Source organism: Grampus griseus (genome assembly GCF_964374135.1).
Source record: "Grampus griseus genome assembly, chromosome: 18".
Classification (NCBI taxonomy): domain Eukaryota; kingdom Metazoa; phylum Chordata; class Mammalia; order Artiodactyla; family Delphinidae; genus Grampus; species Grampus griseus.
Window position 1 is genome coordinate 10240990 of NC_139012.1, and position 22456 is coordinate 10263445.

A 22456-nucleotide genomic window follows, 5' to 3' on the forward strand; every position below is an offset into this window, starting at 1 on the left:
TACCCACTACCCAACCTATAATGGGGTATCTAAATACTCTTGTGCCCTCAATTTTTGTCTACTTGATCTGCCAGGTTCTGAGAAAGGTGTGTCAAAATCTCTCACTATGAATGTAGATTTTCAGTTTATTCCTTTGCTTTATTTATATTTCAAAACTATGATGAAAATTATAAATTGCTTTATGATTCTTCTATTTTCTTGGTAGGTGTTTTATTAATATAATTCATCTTTTCTTTTTCCTTCTCAATGCTTTTACCCTTGAGTTATATTTTGTCATTTTAACATTGTTACTCCTGTTTTCTTTTTATTAACATTTGCCTGGCATATAATTTTCCTTCCCTTTACTTTCAATCTTCCTGCACCATTTGGTTTTATATTTGCCTCTTTTACACAGCTCATAATGGAATTTTTAAATTCAATTCTGAGAGTCTGTGTCGTTCACATAGATTGTTATTCCTGACATGCTTTTACTTTCTGCTATCCTGTTTTGGTTTTCTGTTTAATGTGTACCTTTTTAACTTTTTTCTTTCCCCTGTCTCTTACCGGTAAAAATTTCCATATTCTATTTTTCTCCTCTAATTACTTGGAAATTAAATCTATTACTTACTCTTTAAATAGTTACCTTAAAATTTTTAACATGCACCTTTAAGCATATTTTCCAATGCTTTCCAAAAAATTTATTTATTTATTTATTTAAGATATATTCAATGCCTGCTTACTCTGTATGAGGCACTGTCCTGGGAGCAGGGATTCTGCAAAGCATGACATAGACAATAATCTCATGGAATTTACATTTGAGTGGGAGTAGAAAGATAATAAAGATGGCCTGTGGGTATTTACAGTCCAGCAAGGAGACCAGTGAAAAAGAAAGAGGGCAGTGGGAGGTGAGGTCAGGAAGGTGATGGGGGCCAGGTCACAAATGGCCACGTGGGTCAGAGTGAGAACCTTGGCTTTTGCATTAAGTGAGTTTGGAGCCATCGGAGGGTCCTGATCAGAGGAGAGAAACCCTCTGACTTGGGCTTAAGCAAGGTCACTCTGGCTGCAGTGTTGAAAATCTAATGAAGGGAAGCAAAGCGAGAAACAGGAAGCTATTGAAAAAATCAGGTGAAATATAATGGTGGCTTGGACCAGAGGAGTGGCCAAGGTGGTGAAAAGTAGTCGAATTCTGGCTATATTTTAGAGGTAAGAGCCAAAAATAAAGTTTGCTGGGAAACCAGATTGTAGTAGGAGCAAAAGAGAGGAAGACAAAGACTTTCTGTGACCTAACTAGTCAGGGTCCCCTGAGCCTTCAGACCCCACTCTCAGTCTCTGTCCTTGGCCCATTTAGCCCAGTTTTAGCAAGAATTCTGCTAGGCTGGTTTAGTGAAAATCTCCCACCTTTGATATCTGTATGGACTGAATGACTCTCCCTCCCCCAAAATGCACATGTTGAAATCTAATCCCTAATGTGGTGGTACATAATTAAGACATGAGGATAGAACCCTCATGAATGGGATTAGCGCCCTTAAAAGAGTCGGGAGAGAGCTTGCTTCCTCTCTCTCGGCTCCCTCCACCATGTGAGGATACAAGAAGTTGGCAGTCTGCAATCCAAAAGAGAGCTCTCACCAGAGCTCAACCATGCCAGCACCCTCATCTTGGACCTCCAGCCTCCAGAACTGTGGGAAATATATTTCTGTTGTTTATCAGCCACCCAATCTATGGTGCTTTGTGATAGCAGCCTGAACGAAGACTTATCACCCTCAGCTACCTTCAGCAAGAATACTGTTGAGTTGATCTAGCATGAATCCCCCTAGCCTTGATGTTTCCTCTTAGAACTTTCTATCCACTGACCCCCACCCCACCCCCCACCTCCACCTCCACTCTGCCCTTTGGCTATAAATTCCTACTTTCCTTGGTGTATTCAGAGTTGAGCACAATCTCTCTCTCCTCTACTGCAAATCCCATTACAATAGTCCCCCCCCCCAAATAAAGTCTGTCTTATCAACTTTAGCAAGTGCCTGAATAATGTTTTCTCTAACCAGAGTAACACTAGAATGTTTCATCCCAAGACTGAAGGCCTGGCATTGCCACTAATGGGAAGAAGAACTGGTTATAGAAGGGCAGGTTGGGAAATATTGGGAGGTAAGTTCAGAACATGTTAAGTCTGAGAAATCTCTTACACATCCAAGTGAGATGGAAAGTGTGCAGTTATAGAGAAGGGACTGCAGGCTATTGGACACAGCAGGGCTAGAGAGAAGCATTCAAGAGTGTTCAGTGCAGGGGTGGCTTTTGCTGATACAAACGTGGAGGCATCCATGAGGCAAGCAGTGTGGAGAGAAACGAGAAGCTTCTAAGAACTGAGCTTTGGGACAGTGTACATTCAGAGGTCAGCAAGAGAAGCCAGGGGAAAACTTAAAAGCATAAGACAACAGTCAGAATAATAGGGGGGAAATCCGGTGAGCGCACGTCCTGGAAGCCAGGTAAAAACAGTGACCTATCTATGAAAAGGTGAAGTATGATGAGACCAGAGATGGACCATTGGATTTAGGAACATCACCAAGATCTGTGGAGACATTCATAAGATCAGTTTCAGTGGAGACAAAAACCTGTTTGGATTGTTTTCTAGAGAGAATGAGAGGAGAGAGATTGGAGGCAATTATAGACATACTTTCCAAGGGTTTGGCTGCAAAGAAGGGAGGCCATTGGTGGCCACTGTCAGGCCAGGAAAAATATTTTTTAAGATGGGTAAAATAGTAACATGTCTGTATGTTGATGGCAAAGATCTGATTGAGAGGAAATAACCCATGCTTGCAAGAAGAGAGAGAAAAGAAATAATGGAGAGAAGGTAGACTATATGGACATATGCCCTTGGAATATATTTGTCGAAAACACCAGATCATTTATTCCATAAAGTTTCCCACAGTCTGGATGTTGGTTGTTGCATTTCCATGTATAGTTTAGAATGGTGGTTTCTAAGCATAACTCTTTAAATAGCAAAACTCTCTCTTTAAAATAAAAATACAATGTGAGTGATATTCACAGTCGATAAACTGTAGGAAGGCACAGCTTTCATGTTGAGGTACGGCAGGTTAGGAGAGCCCAGATATGCCCACTCACGTGCGACCCCTCAGGCCACACCAGAACCAAGGGCTGCACCGCAGTTGCTGTGAGGCCTTGGGTATGAACTACTCTGGGGTGGAGAATCAGTACATAAGCATGGATTTCTGTTCAAAGTGAGATTTTGAACATCTCCACTTGTTTATGGCATTGAGCTGGAATGAGATCAAAATATTATTTCTTGAAATAAACAGAATGCAGAGTTTCCATTTAAAGCTATTGCCGTGACTAGAGATTATTTTCCATAGAGAAGAATCATAAGTAACCATCCTGTTTTGGATTTGTATCCCTCTTTGCATTTTGAGAGTTTTCACAGACATGATATCATTAAATCCTAACTGCCAACTTCCTGATAGCAAAGCTGAGGCTCTGAAAGGTCAAAGGCCATTATCACACAGCTAATAAATGGGATTTTTCCATATAATGTTCTCTTCTTTGGCTGTCGAGAAAATAGTACTGACCACAAACATCAATAGGGCTTCCTGCACTTTAAAAGTCGTTTTGCAGAAGTGGCGATGCATCTGACTCAGACATTCCGTTTCCTTAATGATTAAGGGGACATGTTCTCCAGATGACAGTGCAGAACCAGAGGAACAAGCTGTGGCTACTGAACTAAGCAAAATTAACCAGGTCCGAACGTGGCCCCTTCAGGGCACTCTCACTAACTGAGCAAGGCCTGGGGAACCTTCTAATTCTAATTAAAGTTAGAGAGGGGGTGTTTTTCTTGCTTGTTGTCCATTCCAGGCAGGACGTAGAAACCATTTTACCATGTATCATGTTGTCTCTGATTAGAGAATGCACAGATTCTGTTGAAACACAGCTTTGGGGTTTCTTAGAACAGTAATGAAACAGAAGGGTATCAGCATGTCAAAAAGGAGAGAGAGTTCCACAGGAACATTTCTGTACAGAAACAGAGACCTTACTCAGGACTATGGGTTTCTCGGCTTCTCCAGACTTACAGTAATGAGTTATGTGCCATCAGGAGCTAAGGTATTTTCACACCCTCATATTAAGAAGCAGAAAGTTCATAAATATTTACTAGATTGTTGCCTGTGACATATAACTTTTTCTGTCCCCATAAATTATAAAATGTGTTCAGATTTTTACGTCATTGGGGGGAGAAAAGTGTAGGAAAACAATAGACAAAATAGGTCAGTGAAATGGCCAGCCCCACTCTGGTGGGCTGTCTGATTCTTTTCCCTGACAAAACCCCACTATGGAGAGAGAAAGATTCTCAAAGCTCTGGAAGGCAGTAGCTTAAATGAAAGCTCCACATTCCAAGAGGAAACTGATCAATCCAAGTGACTTCCTAACTCGGAGTTCTCACACTAACAAAAGTTCAAATAATTGACCATTGAATATACTGTTCCCTAACGTAAGCTTCTAAACTAGGCTTCAAGTCACATTTTCCAGCTTCCCTTCTGATACTGAAATCTTCACATTGATTTTCTTCTCCTCTTCTGTTGTATCTCCTACAATCTAAACTCGTTTTGATGATCTCAAATAATCAAAATAACCTCAAATGAGAAATAATAATCAAATAATGACTAAAATCTTAGGCCATTTAAGGACATACTGCCATGATGCCACACCCCCAGAGACAGAGCACATAGTTTAAAAACTGGTGGTTCGCTGTTCAAATCTGTCCTACAAACATGTATTATCTATGCCACAAAGTGTTTTAAAATTTTTAGTTGATTACTAAAATTTACAAATTGGAGGATTTCTAATGATTTTATGGTGCAACTTAAAAATTTGGAAAATCTGGCAATACTAGGGTCACTGATTCTCTTGGTGTTTCCATGTTGCCACAGTCCTCACCACTCCCTATTGTCCTTACACTCAGTCTATTTCACTTTATAGGCATTTGAGCTTACAGTCTCTTTCCAAATGTAATCCCTACCCAAATGCACCCCCTTCAATAACAGAGGAACCTCTAAGATAAATTTTAAAATCACATTTTCTTGTTCTATTTAATTATTCATTGATTCATTCCAATACTGGCATACCAATGCTAGCCACTGAGGCTACAAAAATGATTAGAACCTTTTTGGATACTATTTTTTTTTTTAACATCTTTATTGGGGTATAATTGCTTTACAATGGTGTGTTAGTTTCTGCTTTATAACAAAGTGAATCAGTTATACATATACATATGTTCCCATATCTCTTCCCTCTTGCGTCTCCCTCCCTCCCACCCTCCCTATCCCACCCCTTGGATACTATTTTATACACCTAGTACAATGGCTAACATCCCAAAAAACCTAATACCACCAAATGCTGATGAGGATGCACAGCAACAGAAACTCTCAGTCATTCCCAGTAGAAATTCAAAATGGTACAGTCCCTTTGGAAGACAGTTTGGCAGTTTCTTTTGTGTCCCTTCACAATTCATATGTTGAAACCCTACCCCACCAATGTGGTTAGTATTAGGAGCCGGGGGCTTTGGGAGGGTGATTGGATTGGATGAGGTCACGTGGGTAATCTCATGAAGAAGATTAGTTCCCTTATAAGAGTCACAAGAGAGCTTGCTTCCCTTCTCTGTTCTCCATCACGTGAGGATACTGAGAAGTCAGCAAACCTGGAGGAGGGCCCTCACCAGAACTCGACTGTGCTGGCTCCCTGATCTCAGACTTCCAGCCCCCAGACCATGAGAAATAAATTTCCATTGTCTATAGACCCCACCTATGATGCTCTGTTAGAGTGGCCTGAACTAAGATACATGCAACTGTTTGTAGCAGCTTTATTCATTAAAAAATGCACAAAACTAGAAGTAACCAAGATGTCCTTGAGTATGTAAATGGATAAACTGTGGTATGTGCATAAAATGGATTATTAAGTGATAAAAAGGAACAAGTTATTACATACACGACATGAATCTTAAATGTATTTTGCAAAATAAAAAGAAAAACTAGTCTGAAAGGTTATATAGATATACCTGACATCGTAGAAGAGGAAAATCTCTAAGGACAGAAAACAGATCGGCGATTGCAGGGTTTTGAAGAGGGGGCAGGGGGGCAGTGTTTGCCTAGTTGGAAGCACAGAGCACTTTTTAGAGTCATCTAACTAATCTGTATGGTACAGTAGTGGTAGACACATGATGACATGCATTTGCCAGACCCATAAACTTTACAGTACAAAGAGTGAATCTTAGTGCAAGAAAGTAGAAAAAAAAAAAAAAAAGACTTAGGAGGTCAGGCTATCCCAGGATGGAATAGAGACAAAAGAACCTAACTTTACTACAAATGTATGAAATAACTTCAGTACAGAGGTGGTAGGAAAAAGGTGCCGGCCTAAGTAACTTTGGAAATGAGTAGAGGTTGCAGGACTAAATTAGGTAAAAGGAAGCTTACATAAGCACAGTACTCGAATTGATAATGTTTTCCCATGGGGGAAGAGGTTAACAATTCTGAAGCCATCATAGATAGATAGATAGATAGATAGACAGATTTTGGAATTGAACAATTAAGTAAATGGATGGCAGATGGTGGGAGCCAGATTTTTCACCACTGGAGTGGAAGATTACAGACAAGCAAAAGAAGACTAGAGTGATCCAGGTAGTAATGGATTTGAGTTCAAGAACATCAGTATGACTTCATGTTTAGCTTAATTTAGATACAGAAGGATACATATAGAAATATTTATAGATATACGTATACACATGAGTTAGTCTACATGCATATATCTTCTTGCTCTCTCAGCTGGGAAGGGCTGGAAGCATTGACACCCCAGTAGCAATGAGCACTCCTAGGGCCACCTATTAGCTTCTAATACCACTGTCCAATAAAAGGAACCAGGGCTCCTTGAAGAACTGGCTGATTCCAGGGCTGGGACGGGGATTACATAGGATAAGCCTGGAGCATCTTGTAGTGCCAGAAAGTCAGGAAGTGCTCAAAAAAAAAAAAAAAAAAAAGATGGGATTATGTAAAAGGGACACAGGAACCAACCTGAAAGAGCTCCCTATGGCCACAGCTAGAAGAATTTGAGCAACAAAATAATTTAGTACTGGATTATAACTCAATGTATAAAATAAATATGCATGAATCCATACTAATATAAATGACTGACTAAATAAATAAATGGAGAAGAGAGATATCTCCCATAGAGAAAAATCCCAAATAATTTATGTAGATACTCCCCCATCAAGGAGGTTGAGTGTGGGCTGCACTTAGTGACTTGCTTCCAACAAGTAAAGAAAAGCAAGTGGGGAAAAGTACAGTGGAGAATACTGGCAAATACTACCTGAGACAGGTGATGAAGGTTGATATCATCTGTGATAAGTCATGTTGATAGCATGTGACATTTCCCCTTGATCTAATGTGATGAGAATGACACCATACCTCTGCTGTCCTCCTCCCCAAAACAAAACACCAAACAAACAAACAAAAAAACAGTTTAACTATGAGAAAATAACATCAGACAAAGCCAACCCGAGGGACAGTCTACAGAATACCTAACTAGTACTCCTCAAACTGCCAAGGACCTGAAAAACAAGAAAGTCAGAAACTGTCACAGACCAGAGGAGGCTCAGGAGACATGATGACTGAACGCAATGTGGTATCCTCGACTGGAACCCAGAACAGATCATGGACGTTAAGGGAAGCCTGGTGAAATATGAATAGAGGCTGGAGTTTCATTAATAATACCTACCAAGTTTGATTCCTTATTTGTGGCAACTGTATCATGATAATATAAGATAATAACAATATCTTACTGAAACCGGGTGAGGGGTACATAGGAATTCTCTGTACTGTCTCTGAAAATCTATCTCTCTACTATCTTTGAAAGCCTATCTCTGTGATATCTATAAACCTAAAATTATTCTGAAGTTAAAAGTCTACTTAAAAGCAAACAAACAAAAAGAAATCTTGAGAAGTTTTCCTATCTAGAAGGCGACATATTTCTTCTGCTTAGAACACTACACCCCTGGTAAACTCTTAATTCTTCCTGTAGCTCTCAGCTTAAGCTATTCCTACACCCTGAACTGGGTCTCTTCTTTGTTACTGCTCATACAATCCTTTTCTCATTATTCCCAGCAATTATGCCACTATATTTTTATCTGGGGAACACTGGTTAAAATCTGTCTTCCATGAGGACAGATACTGTGTCTGTTTTGCTCCCCACTGCATTATCGCAATACCTAGCAGAGAACGTAGCACACAGCTGATGCACAATAAATAGTTTTGGAAAGAAAGGAGGAAGAAGGGAGGAAGAGGGTGATGGAGAAAAAGAGAGAGAAGGAAGAGGGGTGGATATGCATTATGATAGAGCAACTATCATAAGATGAGGCAAATCAGACTGGGCAAGTGGAAAGTGAGTGATGGACAGATAGGGCACAGAGGATTTTTAGAATACTGCAAATACTCTGTAAGGTATTCTGATGGTGGATACAGGTCATCATACATTTGTCAAAACACATGGAAGATACAACATAAAGAGTGAACTTTAATATAAATTATGGACTTGAGTGACAACGAAGTGGCAAGTAAGTTCTTTGACTTTAAAAATTTGCCACCCCAAAATGTCTCTTTGGCATGTGGATTATTCTGCACTGAAAACAATCAAGGCCCAAAAGACTCAGGAAGAAACTTTGACCTTCCCTCTAACTGTCTAAGAGAATGTAGATAGAGGACCTATCCCAGGAAGGGAACTGTCACCGCAGACAACTATAATGTGAACTAGGTAAGGTAGACCGAGAGGAACCTAGCAAAGTCTCTTTGTTAGAATTCCTCCCATTGTCTCTGCAGGGCCCAGGCAAACATTTGCTTTTCCATCTCCACGTGAATTGCCTTCCGCCTCTTGAAGTCCCAAACCACTACCCCCAACAGCCTCTTTTGTGTTTAGCTGAAGATGGTATTTAAGGTGAGGGTTTTGGCCATTTTGGTGAGTTACTCAGTTCTTCTGGGTCTCTCCCATGTATACACGTTATTAAACTTTTGTTCTATTTTCTCCTGGTAATCTGTCTCATGTCAATTTAATGCTTAGTCCAGCCAGAAAAACCTAGAAGGGTAGACGAAAATTTCTTCCCCCCAACAGTAACAAACATACCACTGTGGTGGGAGGTTTGGTAGCGGGGAAGGCTATGCATGTGTGAGGACAGGGTGTATTTGGGAACTCTCTGTATCTTCCTCTCAATTTCTCTGTAAACCTAAAACTGCTCTAAAAAATAAAGTCGATTAAAAATGCAATCAGGGCTTCCCTGGTGGCGCAGTGGTTGAGAGTCCACCTGCCGATGCAGGGGACACAGGTTCGTGCCCCGGTCCGGGAAGATCCCACATACCGCGGAGCGGCTGGGCCCGTGAGCCATGGCCGCTGGGCCTGTGCATCCAGAGCCTGTGCTCTGCAACGGGAGAGGCCGCAACAGTTAGAGGCCCGCGTACCGCAAAAAAAAAAAAAAAAAATGCAACCAACTTTCCAAAATATGAGCTATACGTTTCATAACATTTATACAAATGGACATATACATTTCATAGTTGTACATTCTTACACACATAAAACATTTCACATACATATATAAAACGTGTACAAAGTCGCCTTTCCAAAAGATCACCATTGCGCAGTTGTTTTTGCTTCTTTGTTTTTATTTTCTTTTGTTTACTTTTTGCCCTCTAAAAACAACATTGCAAACTCCATGTCCAATGCACTGATGAAATCCATAGTTTGCCTGAAATGCAATCTTTTATTTCAAGCCATGCCCACTTTTTTAATCGTTTTACATATTTCCTATGTGTCTCTAAAAACATATTTTATATCACCTTGCTATTAAATCTTTAACAGATACAGTTCAACAACATCCAGGGGCAGAAAGGGATGCACTGACTCATAGGTGATAAAAATTCACAGTAAAGCCACAGATGTAGCAGAGTGAGAATTGCCACACCAGCAGGAACTGGAGATAAAAGAGGATTACATGTGATGAAATGTAGTAACTGACTAGAAGTCACCGAAAAATACCAGATGGATGACACTGCTCTGTATATCTCTAATGAGCCTGTAGACTTTATTGAGTATCACTATAGGTTCACTTTTAGTATTTTCCTGAGTGTAATTGAAGTTTATTGATATGCTATTATTGCCCAGTTTAGATGTGACCATAAAAAATACCATTTGATATACTTGTGTCTCCATAGAAATCTTGGGCTTTTTGCTTAAAATGAAAGCTCATAGTCATAATTGTCATAATATTTATTCCTCTTCCTCCATCAGACCTTTACATAGACTATGGACAGTAACTGCTCCAGATAGCATTGAAATTGCAGGGATATTTTCAGGAGTGATTGGCACATAAAAGATCAGACGTGCAATTTTGGATACTACCAAGGGAGACAAAGGATTTTTATGTCGAAGGTAAAAGAAAACAAATTTATATGCTGAAATGAGTTGCCATAGGTGGTGCAGTTCTCTATTAGTTATCATGGGTCTATTTCCCATTTAGTTTTCAATATAGGAAGAGGATAAAAATAACTGTCCGTCTGAGCTAGAATATTTGTTCTGTAAACACAGAAGCCTCAGATCGCAACAAAAGACCTCTCAGCATAATAAGCAAAGGGCATTTCCCTCCACAACAAACATTTTAAATTAAGCTGGAAATAATGGGTGTGAAAATGATTGCTTCTCAGAGCAGCAAAGAAAAACTCTCCGTGGGAATTCCAGGTACAGCTTAGATCATATCACCATTGAGTTCGTATAAACCGATAAGAAGCTGCTCTAAGCCCCATGTCAAAGGGCCATGCAACTTGATTGTACTTTCACAAGCTGAAAACCAAATTTCCTTATTAAGGAAAACACCTGAATTCTGAACTCTGGTGAGGGCTTGGAGTAAAGTAAAGCTGCCAAAGTGATGTGTGGTCCTTGGGACCTGAGGCTTCCCAGAGGAAACAGGAAGGGAAGGGAACTCCCAGCTGAGGGAGGCTTTCCTTTTCCCCACCCCCTTCCTCTCTCCAACCCACAGACACATGTGCCAGCCGCACTGGTACACCCCGCAGGTCCCACCCAACACACTTTTTCCATGAACTGCACCTTCAGTGTTGAGAGCAATGTGCCAACATTGGCTAAAGTCTGGATGGCACCTCAACCTACACTTCCAGCCCTGATGCAGTGTTGCTCAGAAGGCTTCGAGCAACAACAAAAGGCTTCAAGCAACTACAAAATCCACTTTGGGTACTTGGAGCCAAGGTTAATTACCCCCAAAGGTCAGCAGCTGTGGCATCAGCCTTTGGAGGACAAGTCTACCTGCAGTTAATTAGGACTTAGGGACTGAGAAAAAGTCAAGTGGGCCCACCCAATCTTTGAATGGGGCTGATTCACAAACTGCCCCATTTCAGCAGCACTGGGTCCCTCTGATGCTGGCAGGCCATCCTCAGGAGTCCCACACACAGACCTCAGAACCCACAGACTGCCGGTCACAGCCACAAAGATCTTGTCACGTATAACGCTGGAGACCAAAATCTGTGTTCCTGGTCCTGAGTGCAAGGTTCTGTGGGTTGCCATTCTTAACAGGTGTCACAGGATACAGACAATGATCATATGAAATTATTATTATTATTATTATCATTATCATTTATAATTCTCTTCAGGGTCAACTTGTCGCTTAAAGCACTTAAACACTTATTCTTTCAACAGTATTTGTGGGGTGCCTGCTCTTTTTCAGGGAATGGAATTGGAAAGTCCCTCCACTTATTCTAACAACAGTGTGTGTTGAGCACTCAGTGCCAGGCACCTTGATCTATACTGGATTTGGGGAATCAAAGGCTTGGCTACTGCACTTGTGGGGCTCCCATTCTCGGGGGGCGATGGGAAATGTGCCTTCCCACCTCCGGTTTCCATGAGGAAACCATACCGCAAACACTCCTGGCCTCCTGATCCGCTACTAATCCCTTCCCAAACAGGCGGAAGGACTTACCCGGTGGGTTTGGCTCAAGCCTCCGTTGTGTGGAGATAATTCAAAGATTCCCTGCAGGCGGAGGACAGTGGGATCTGCCCTCTTCCTTCTCCACCTGGATCAGCAGAAACAGCCCTCTAGTTGAGTGTAGACGCTCGAAAGACTCTTTCTCCCAAGAGGGCTGCCCAAAGGCTCAACTGAGGGAAAGGAAGGTGCACACCCATCTGGGCACAGACATTAACCTACACCTTCCAGTCCTACATCCCAGCCTCCGTCGGTGACAATGGTGATACTTCAGTTTTCCCTTCATAATGCTTTGTATCTTATTTTCCAGCGAATCCAAAACTTAGATGAAGATGGGGTTGTATAATAGATTCCCTCAAAGATACCAACAGCATCTGAATAGAGGAAATAGAAGGGAAAAAAAAGTAAGCCAACAGCTAATTATACAGTCACTAATTGTGTAATTTGGCACGTGCCTTGCCTTCAAGGACCTTACAATCTATTAGGGAAAATAAGACATGAGTACACGTGTCTTTAATACATAACACACTGTGGCACTGAAGAGACAGAAAGTGCTATAGGACTGACAGAGAGAAAGCCAGGCATGAAATTTACACAGAAACCAAATCACATGATCAGCCAGCCCCCTTTTGGTGTATGCTTCTTTGGCAACGCCTATATGTCTTCTGTGACAATGTCACTCTTGTAACAATGAAGGTGCCAGGATAACTCTGTGTTCCCTGATGAATCCTGGCACCACTGTGGCTTCTTATATTATCTTGCTTCTTGGATTCAACAGAATTTGTTTTGATTATTCCTTGATAATTCATGTCATAATAGCAATAATTAAAACTTCACAGTTTCAGCTTTTCCCTTCCTCAGCTTTTAATCTCACAGCTTATAAAAAATGTTTGCAGCTTTCGAGAATTATAGGAAAATACGGTGCAAAAGCCAAAGAGCATGCAACTTCATTGCAACAAATTGGGTGAAAAAGAGGGAGAAGAGAGTTTGAAATAATAGGTCGAAGAAGAAGCTGAAATTTAGGAGACTGCAGGGAGTCACAGATAAAACTGGTGGCCCTGCCTTCAAAATTTTCATTATTGCTGTAATAAGGACTGTCTTTATGTGGACCCCTCAGTGTATGATGGGTCTAATTCCAGAGGGCCCTCTGACCAAATCTTTCTGTTCTGTAGAGAGGGAAGTGGTGTGTGGGGTTGATCTACCTCTCAGAAGCATCTTGGACTCAGCCTGAGAGATCTCGACTTTTTTCTGCTCCCTTGTAGCTTGTCAACTCTGGGTACCAGACTGGTTACACTAACGCCCTCCTAAGTGAAGAGGATGTCATGTATTTTGAGTTCCCTTGGCTTTAAAAAGATATGTCACCAAGACCTCACCATTATGGTCCTGCTTCTCACAGCCCTCTGCCTTATTAGGGAACTTCCTAACGGAGTCAATGAGGGTGTCACACCTAAAAAGAGGCAGAGAGACAAGGGCACCTGGCGTGGGTGTCATCAACTGTCCCCACCAGCCCACAGTCGTATCTGTCAGCCTGGCCTGCTCCCACGTGCAGATATGCACCCACACTCTTGCGCGCTCACAGCCCTGCACCCCGGGGCCACAGCTGGTTAGACTAGGGGTAGGCAGTGGATACAGGCCAGGCCGTGGTCCCCTCTCAGAATTTGGAATTGAGGGGTCCAAGGAGCAACAGACAGACACAGACGGGCTTTGAGGCTAGATCTGTACTTGGGAGATGTCAGTGGCCTCCGGCTTTGCCTGCTCCAGAGAGCAGCACAGAGAGCCAGTTGGCCCAGAGAAAAGAATGAAGAACAAACCACAGGGAAAGAGACCAAGAGGTGAGCAGGAATATCCCCTGGAATTTTAGCGGAATTCCTGGTTCCTGTAATGATTGTTTCTGAATCCCAGCCCATCCCTGACCTTAAGTTCTAAGACCCATACCTGCCTGTTGCTAAAAGATAAACTGAGGCATACTAAAAAGTTTAAGAGATTATATGAGCAAAAATCATTTCAGGCAGCGCCAACCTGGCTAGGAGGGCTCCACCACCAGGAACTGGGGCAAAGCAAAGCAAGGAAATGATTGATTGGCTGGAGCTTAAAGCCTCGTTGGCTGTTTGTGATTGGTTGCCCTTAGGTTTCGATTTTGTAACCTTGAGGCATTTACAGGCTTCGCTGATTCTGGTTTGCTTACTAGGCCACCACACACAGCATTAGAGCCATCTCAGCCTAATGGCCTCCTTGTTTAATTAATTTAACACTGTGCTCTTATGATAAATTCCTCTTTTTTTATGTAAGTTGTTTTGTTACTTGAAACCCAGAAACCAATACAGTGCAGAGCTGCTGTAAAAAGTCCCTGGGCATGTAAGTTGTAGCAAAAGTCATCATGAACAGTGATGCCTCGATTGTGTGTGATGTCACTCTCCCTGTGAATTCCCTTGGATACCTGAACAGTGCCTGTACGCCTCTCACTTTATATCAATATTCTCCAGCCCCAACCCGAGTGCCTCCAGCCCCTCCTGGAAAATACGGCTAGTAGCTGTTGGCTGGGATGTGCCCAGTCACTCCTGTCTCCATTAAGATAATGGATGGGGACAGTGCAACTCAGATAAAAACACGAGGCTCAGCAGTGTCCAGCCCAGAACATCAAAACACAATGGCAGTCGTTTACATCAGTCACAAGTGGCTCCACTTAACAGCCTTTTTGAAGAAAAAAAAGGAGAAAAGAGCATTCTTGTTGCTGCATTGAAAAGTGTGAAAATGATCATTTGTATAACACAGCTTCTGCCTTGAACACTGAGATGCCCACAATGTAAATGGAGATCAAAATAGTGGCCGGCAAACAAATAATGCAAAAGTGTCTCAAGAAGAACACCCAGGGTTTCGTTTTCAGATTTATTTAAAAGGCTCATGGGTTGCAAGCATCCTTTCTTTCTCATTTCCAAAGGGTTTGTCATGCCTGTCCTGTGCCAGTGTGACTGAGCTGGGTCTCCAGTGCCCTTCTTTAAAGCATGCATAAAGCAGAGGTGCCCAGGGCAGGCCCAGAGCACCAGACCCAGCTGCCACAGTCCTGGAATGCAGGCCACCGCGGGCCGCAGAGCGATGAAAGACCAGCATCAGGCATCTCCAATGCTTTGATTTTCAAGAACAGCTTGACACCCATAGCAACGTGGCTAACGTGAAAAACACAAGATAAAAACATTCCATTTAATTAAAAGCTCACAGTTCAATGGTAGTATAATTATTACAAGTGCATTTTATGGCTGTCTGCATTCATTTTGGGTACATAAATTAATATGCAAATTACCAGCCCCTCTCATGTTCTTAAGAAGTTCCCCTGTCAGTCTTTTCTCCTCCGACATGTCAGTTGCATAAAGCGTGGCTTTTTAAATGCAAAGTAAAATTCACATTTATGGTTCTTCTGAAATCTCCCTATGCCGGCGAGCTTTGCTTTAGATGAGTGTTGAATTAACAGAGCACACCTCTCTCTGAAGGCCTTCAGGACCACAGAGAGACTGAGACAGGCATGGCCTTCTGACTAATCAGGGTGAGAGACTATTTTCCATCTCAAGGACCACCTATCAAGGTATTTGTGGTTCTCATTCATCCCTTCAAGGACTTTGTTATGGGAAAATATTGTTCTGATGTACAAAAAAGCAAATTCCCAAACCATAGACAGATGAATTTAATATTATTCACCGGGAAATCCTATAACGAATTACTTAACAGATGGTCTGTAGGTATTTAGAAAATACTTTGCACACAGGCAGCAGACCCTTAGAAATGGTGTGGGCTCTCAGAACACGATGTGCCCAACTGACCTCATTTCCCTCTTTGAGAGAGTTACTAAGATGGCTTAGCTGCAACATTCCATAAGTATACCTCACTGTGAATAAGGCTTTCAGGAAAATCTTTCGTGACTTCCTAGTAGACATATACAGAAGACGAACCAGCTGTGTGAACAGTCCCATCTGTTTTTCTTGGGCTACCAGAGACTCAAAGGTGGGACTTACAGGTGAGCTCTGATTCTAGGCTTGGTACCGTTTCATCAGTATCTCTACTGTTGGCCTGAATAAAGTGAAGGAAACCAGAATATGTCACCCCACGATATGCCTCTTTGACATAAGAATTATTTTGAGCTTAAGGCAATTAAGAAGCTGCAATCACGGAAAAAGTTTCCTGACCTTCCCCTATTTGCTAAAAGCAGGACACAAGTTTACAAAGGGGTCCCTCCTCCCCTCTCTCAGGAAGGACAAAAGCTAATCTAATCTAGACCTTCATCAGCCTGGAGATGGCACCAGAGGAATCTGCATAACAAACTTTACCAACTAGCCTTGATCTACCATTAGTTTTCCCTGCTTCTGACTTCCCTGGGGCCACAAGGTCCTTTTCCTTTTTCTTGGTGCTTCTCTAAAACTTATTGTTCCTATACTAAGATGCTATATAAACTCAAGTTCTAAACAAACCTTTGATTTACTCATCTCTGGTCACTCCATGTGTTACATGGGCAGTGCACATGTTAAGAAACCTCTGTTCATTTTTCTTCTGTTAATCTGAAAGTCTCATTTAAAGGGCCCCAGCTGGAGAACCTAAGATAGGTAGAGGAAGAGATTTTTTTCCTCCCCTACAAAAGTCAGAGAAAATATGCTTGAATGATGTATAAGTGTCTCAATACTAGAAGGGACAACTAATATACTCTTTGTCAGAATTAAAACTCCTGAAGTAAAAACATCTCAGGAGACTGAGCCTATTCAATGAAAAAATTCACTTTTAAAGAACAAGAATGACTCAGTTCATCTGAAAAAAAAAGAGTTTTGGCTTCCAGTGAATCCAAGAGTGCCTGTTAGCTTGACATGGATGAATAAATAATGGTAACAGATTTCATTAAATAAGAATTATAGAAAATAAGCTAAATGAGGGCAAGGGCTTGGTCTTTCTCACTGCCAATGCCAAGAACAGTGACTAGCACATAGTATGTACTCAATATTTATTAGATAAATAACATTTTCTATCCAGCTTTTAAAATTATTAATAGAATTTACATTGATTGTAGAAAATTTGGGAAGCATAGAAAAGCACAAAGAAGGAATAAAAAATTACCCTGAGTCCTGAGATAATCTCTCTTAATATCTTAGTATAGTTCCTTCAATTCTTTTCTCTATGCACTTTTCACATGGTCTAAATAAACAATTTTCTATCATAGCTTATTTACATTATAAAAAATTATTTTCTAAATCTCTAAAATCTTCATAAATGCAATTTATATAACAGTCCAATTTGTAGATGTACCACCACTAACTGTTGGCTATTGAGATCGTTTCAAAATGTTTTATATATTTAAAAGATGCTGGGGAAAGTACCCCTGTGTGTGAAGGTTTTCTATGTTTCAGAATGCGTGAAAACTTCGTTGCCGTTGGAGATCTCCAAAAGTAAACAGAGTTCCCTTATGAAAACAGCCAAGAAGGCAATCATTCCTCCTAAAATACAATGCCTGCCAGGAAAGTGACAGAGAAGACAGTTAACTTGCGTGAAGCATGAGCTTTGGACAGATTTCTGTCTGATTTTGGTTCTGCTGTAAACCAGCTCTGTAACAAGTTTTCCTGCAGCCAAGGCTCAGTTTCCCGTTCTGTAAAATGGGAGTGATAACATGGACTTTGCTGCATTGCTGTGAAGGAAAAAGGGAAATATTGCCTAAAGCCCAGATGTAATAACTTAGGACATGGTGGCTGTTATTGTAAACATGGACATGACTATCCAAGCTTCAAGCGTCTGTTAACAGAGTTCTGTAACTTTGCTCCCTGGAACACATAACCAGTCACTGCTGGCCAGAAAGTTCCTCCAAGTCAACTGAACAACGAGAAAGGTTTGAGAGCAAGCTCATTTTTTAGAGGGCATTAAATTCATACCACATGTACCTCTCCTAACAGTCCCCTGCTACCTTCCATGGTATAGCGTTCCATCTTTGCCTTAAATTTTTTCCAGAAGATTCCAGAATATCTGTTATCAATCTATATCAGTAGCTAATAATTCTATTCAACAACAACAACAAAAACAGTGAGGCTTGGGCTTTCCTGGTGGCGCAGTGGTTGAGAGTCCGCCTGCCGATGCAGGGGACACGGGATCGTGCCCCAGTCTGGGAAGATCCCGCATGCCGCGGAGCGGCTGGGCCCGTGGGCCATGGCCGCTGAGCCTGTGCGTCCGGAGCCTGTGCTCCGCAGCAGGAGAGGCCACAACAGTGAGAGGCCCGCGTACCGCAAAAAAACAAAAAAACAAAAACAAAAACAAAAAAAACAGTGAGGCTTTCCTCCTGTCTCTAGAATCTAAAGCAGTATTGCTGTGGTTTACGTGAACTATAGGGGAAGAAAAATCATCTTCCTTCTACCCTTCTGAGTTCTTGGCTGAGACCCCCTATAGTAAAAGATTAACAAGAGAAAAATAGGTTGAAGCTTATTAACATGTATACCTCAAGTACACACGACAGAGACCCAGAAAAACTCAGTAACTCCCCAAGATGGTTCAAGCCACCACCTTAAACACCATCTTCAGCTAAAGACAAAGAAAAGAAGGGAAGAGGAGAGGCTAGTAAGGGGAGGTGATCAGGAAAAGCATATTTAAATCTAAACTTTTCTCCATTTATAAGAGTATCTTAGATTTAGAGCCATTCTTCTCTTCCTGGTACAGAGAGCTATACTCTCAGAAATGAAATTTTCCTTTACAAAGGTAACTTCTATTCTATCTTCAGAACTCCTCCTATGTCTGCTGCTTTTCGAAAATAATCAGCTCGGGCTTCCCTGGTGGCGCAGCGGTTGGGAGTCCGCCTGCCGGTGCAGGGGACGCGGGTTTGTGCCCCGGTCCAGGAGGATCCCGCGTGCCGCGGGGCGGCTGGGCCCGTGGGCTGTGGCCGCTGGGCCTGCGCGTCCGGAGCCTGTGCTCCGCAGCGGGAGACGCCACGGCAGTGAGAGGCCCGCGTACCGCAAATAATAATAATCAGCAGCAGCAGCAGCAGCAGCAGCAGCAGCTCGAGATAATCCTTATGCCAGAGAGTTATATTTGGGGGTGGCATATTCTGCTACCCTTCAGAACAACAGGTGGGACTGCTAAATATCCAAGTAGATGTTGTTGAGGAATGGCTGGTTACCAAATTCATCTCTCTTCCCACAATCAAAAAAAATTTTTACTATATCCTTGTATTTTCTTCTACCAAACTTTCATTTCCCAAATCTTTCCTTCTGTTCAATATTTCTTTCTGAAGAAACTACCTATAAGTATTGCTTCCTCCATCAAATAATCAAGGTAAATACTGGATACATTATTCCATGAAGGATCCACCTCCCCTGCCCAACCCGATTTCACATTCTTTCTTCAAACCTAGGTCTTAATATAAAGTGTTCCTATGTGGTAAGCTGAATAATGGTCCCCAAAGATGTCTACATCCTACTCCCTAGAACGTTTGTATAGAACCTTATAAGGCAAAAGGGACTCTGCAGATGTGTTTAAGTTAAGGATCTTGAGATGGAGGATTCTCCTGGATTATCCTGGTGGGCTCTAAATGTAATCACAAGGGTCCATTTAAGAGGGAGGTAAGAGGGTCACAGAAGGACGTGACAACAGAACATGAGGATCAGTATGAGGAAGGGGTCATGCATCAAAGAATACAGGTGGCCTCCAGAAGCTGGAGATGGCACAGAAACAGATTCTCCCCTGGAGCCTCCAAAAGGGACCAGAATTGTTGACACCCGACTGTAGCCCAGTGAGACTGATTTTGGACTTCTGGCCTCCAGAACTGTTAAGAGAATACATCTGTATTGCTTTATAACACTAAGTTTGTAGTAATTTGTCACAATAACAATGGGAAATTAATAATCCTCACTGACTATTATCCTTCTTCCAGAAAACCTTTACTTCATTACCTATGTCCTGTCATCTTCTTTTGTCAACCTTATGAACAAATTACATCTATAGGGAAAAGAAATTCTAATACCACTGGTATTAATTTAAATATTATAATAATTTTTATTGTAATGGTTTTAAAACACGATAAATATTGAATTAAGTATAAACTCCTTGTGCTTATAGCTCTAAGACAACTCTACAACCAAAATAAATTTACAAAGTAATTACAAATAAAACTACAACACCAATACAATTTTTCAAAAATCATTAATGTGATGGATGATGTTTACTAAGAGCAAATCATCAACTTTGAGGTTAAGAGAAGAAAGATGTACACATGCCTTTGGGTTTCACTTATTCTGGAACCTCTTGACTTTAAGCAAGATGGACCATCATTGAAGATTTCACTGTTACCTCTGTTGTTATTTTTCCTTTCCGCACTAAACTGAAATATAACCCTGATCCATTTTATTGATGGGTCTGACAATGTCATAGTACATTTGAAAACAAAATACTGGAAACTTCTACCATGTTATTTAAAGGAAAAAATTCATAATTTCACATTTAATACTATAATTGTTGCTAATAAATTATTGAAAAGAAGTATGTACACATTCAGGATCACAGCAACATCAATCAGTACTTCGTGTTGGTTCTTTCATATCGAGCAGCTACATGCCACGTGTTAATTCAACCTTCACTTTTTAATATTTGAACTCCTACAAGTCCCTTTTTCATCCAGTGTCCTTAGCACATTTTTTGGCTTATGCTTAGTACAAATATGATCGCAAGTAGAAAAACAAACAAGGCCTGAAATTTCTAGGCAGTACCCAATTAAAAGATAGTCATGCAGGTCACCCAGCTTGCCATCAAATAAATAGAAGTGAGAATATAAAGAAGGGAACATTTCATAAAACTCATGGACCCTGGAGAATGTAACTATAAGTCCCAGGGGCCAGAAAAGCCATTTTGGAAAATTTTTAATCTAGACTTTTCTCATTTCTCTACCTTCTTTTTTCCTCTCCTCCAGTTGCTGTAATTATTTTGTTCCCATAAATTTCCTTTCCTTCCTTAAGGTGGCCCAATACGTTTTACTTCCCTCTCTCTTGCCTAATGGAAAATCTCACAGATATTAATCTCGCACCTGGAAATCCTTCCTTCCTTATGGCTGGTGGAGCCCACACCCTCCTGGATGAGCTGAGGAATGTAATAAGCCAAGAGCTGCCTACTAGTGACTACAGTGAGCATCATTCCAATTTTGTCTCTCAGCAGATGCGCTGATGATACATTTTTCACCGCGTTCCTTCCACTACAGTTGCTTACAGGGCATTCGAATGACTTACACCACATCATTACCTGATCATGTGGTTCTAAATACACCGACCCCTTGTCCAGAGACTTTCACAGGCGTGACAATGAACATCTGCTGATCTCTCCTCACCCTGTCTGGAGCACCTTGTGAGAGAATCCATGGCTGTAACGCAGCAGCTACATGGGCATCAGGCCTGGGACATCAGCCTCGTCCCACTCCATCCACACAGGTGTGCTCTATCTCCCGAACAAAACAGCTGCAGACTAGGTGGCGATCATTTTTACTCAATTAATATCACTGCTAATATAGCTGTTTCAGAAAAGAATTTTGAAAACACCCAAGTAGTGCAAGCATACTGTCACACATTTTAGAACCTGAACAAAACTACTCAATGCCAAATACTCAAAATAAATATTCGGTTGACTTCAGGTAGAGAAAGCTTCAGACTCATTGAATGTCTCCCACTTTGCATTTGAAACGACTGCATCCTTGTTCCCGAGTCTTCATCCTTCCCTGGGTCCTTGAATTTTGTCTTGTGACTGCAGTTTTTTCTACTGGAGGCAAAGTTTATTCCTTGTCCCACCAAAGTTAGGTTTGGCTATGGGATTTGTTCCAGCCAATGGAATGTGGGTGGAAGTGAGAGTGCAAGTCCTGAGCTAAGGCCTTAAGGGGAATTTCATGTTTCTGCTCCCCTTTGTAGACACTTCCAACTTCTACCATGAGACAAATATGCCCCAGCTACCCTGCTTCTCCAGAAAATCGAGAGACAGGAGACCTGCCAAGCCCACCTGTGCCCAGCTTAGATCAAATAAACCCCATCTGTTCGGGGCTGGATTGTGTCTCTTCACATTTCCTATGCTGAAGTCCTAATCCCTAGTACCTCACAATGTGACTGTATCTGGAGATATAGGGTCTTTAAAAAGAGGTCATTAAAGTCAAACGAGGCTTTAGGAGTTGGCCCTAATCCAATATGACTGGTGTCCTTTTAATCAAGGGAGATTAGGACACACCCATGTGCACACACAGAGGAAAGACCATGTGAAGACACAGCGGGAAGGCAGCCACCAGCAAGCCAAGGAGAGAGACCTCAGAAGAAACTAAAGCTGTTGACACACTGATCCTGGACTTCCAGCCTCCAGAACCCTGAGAACATAAATTTCTGTTTAAGCCATTCAGTCTGTGCTTATTTGTTATGGCAGCCCTAGCAAACAAATACACACCACCCAACTCATAGACACCTGAGTGAGAGTAAGTGATTA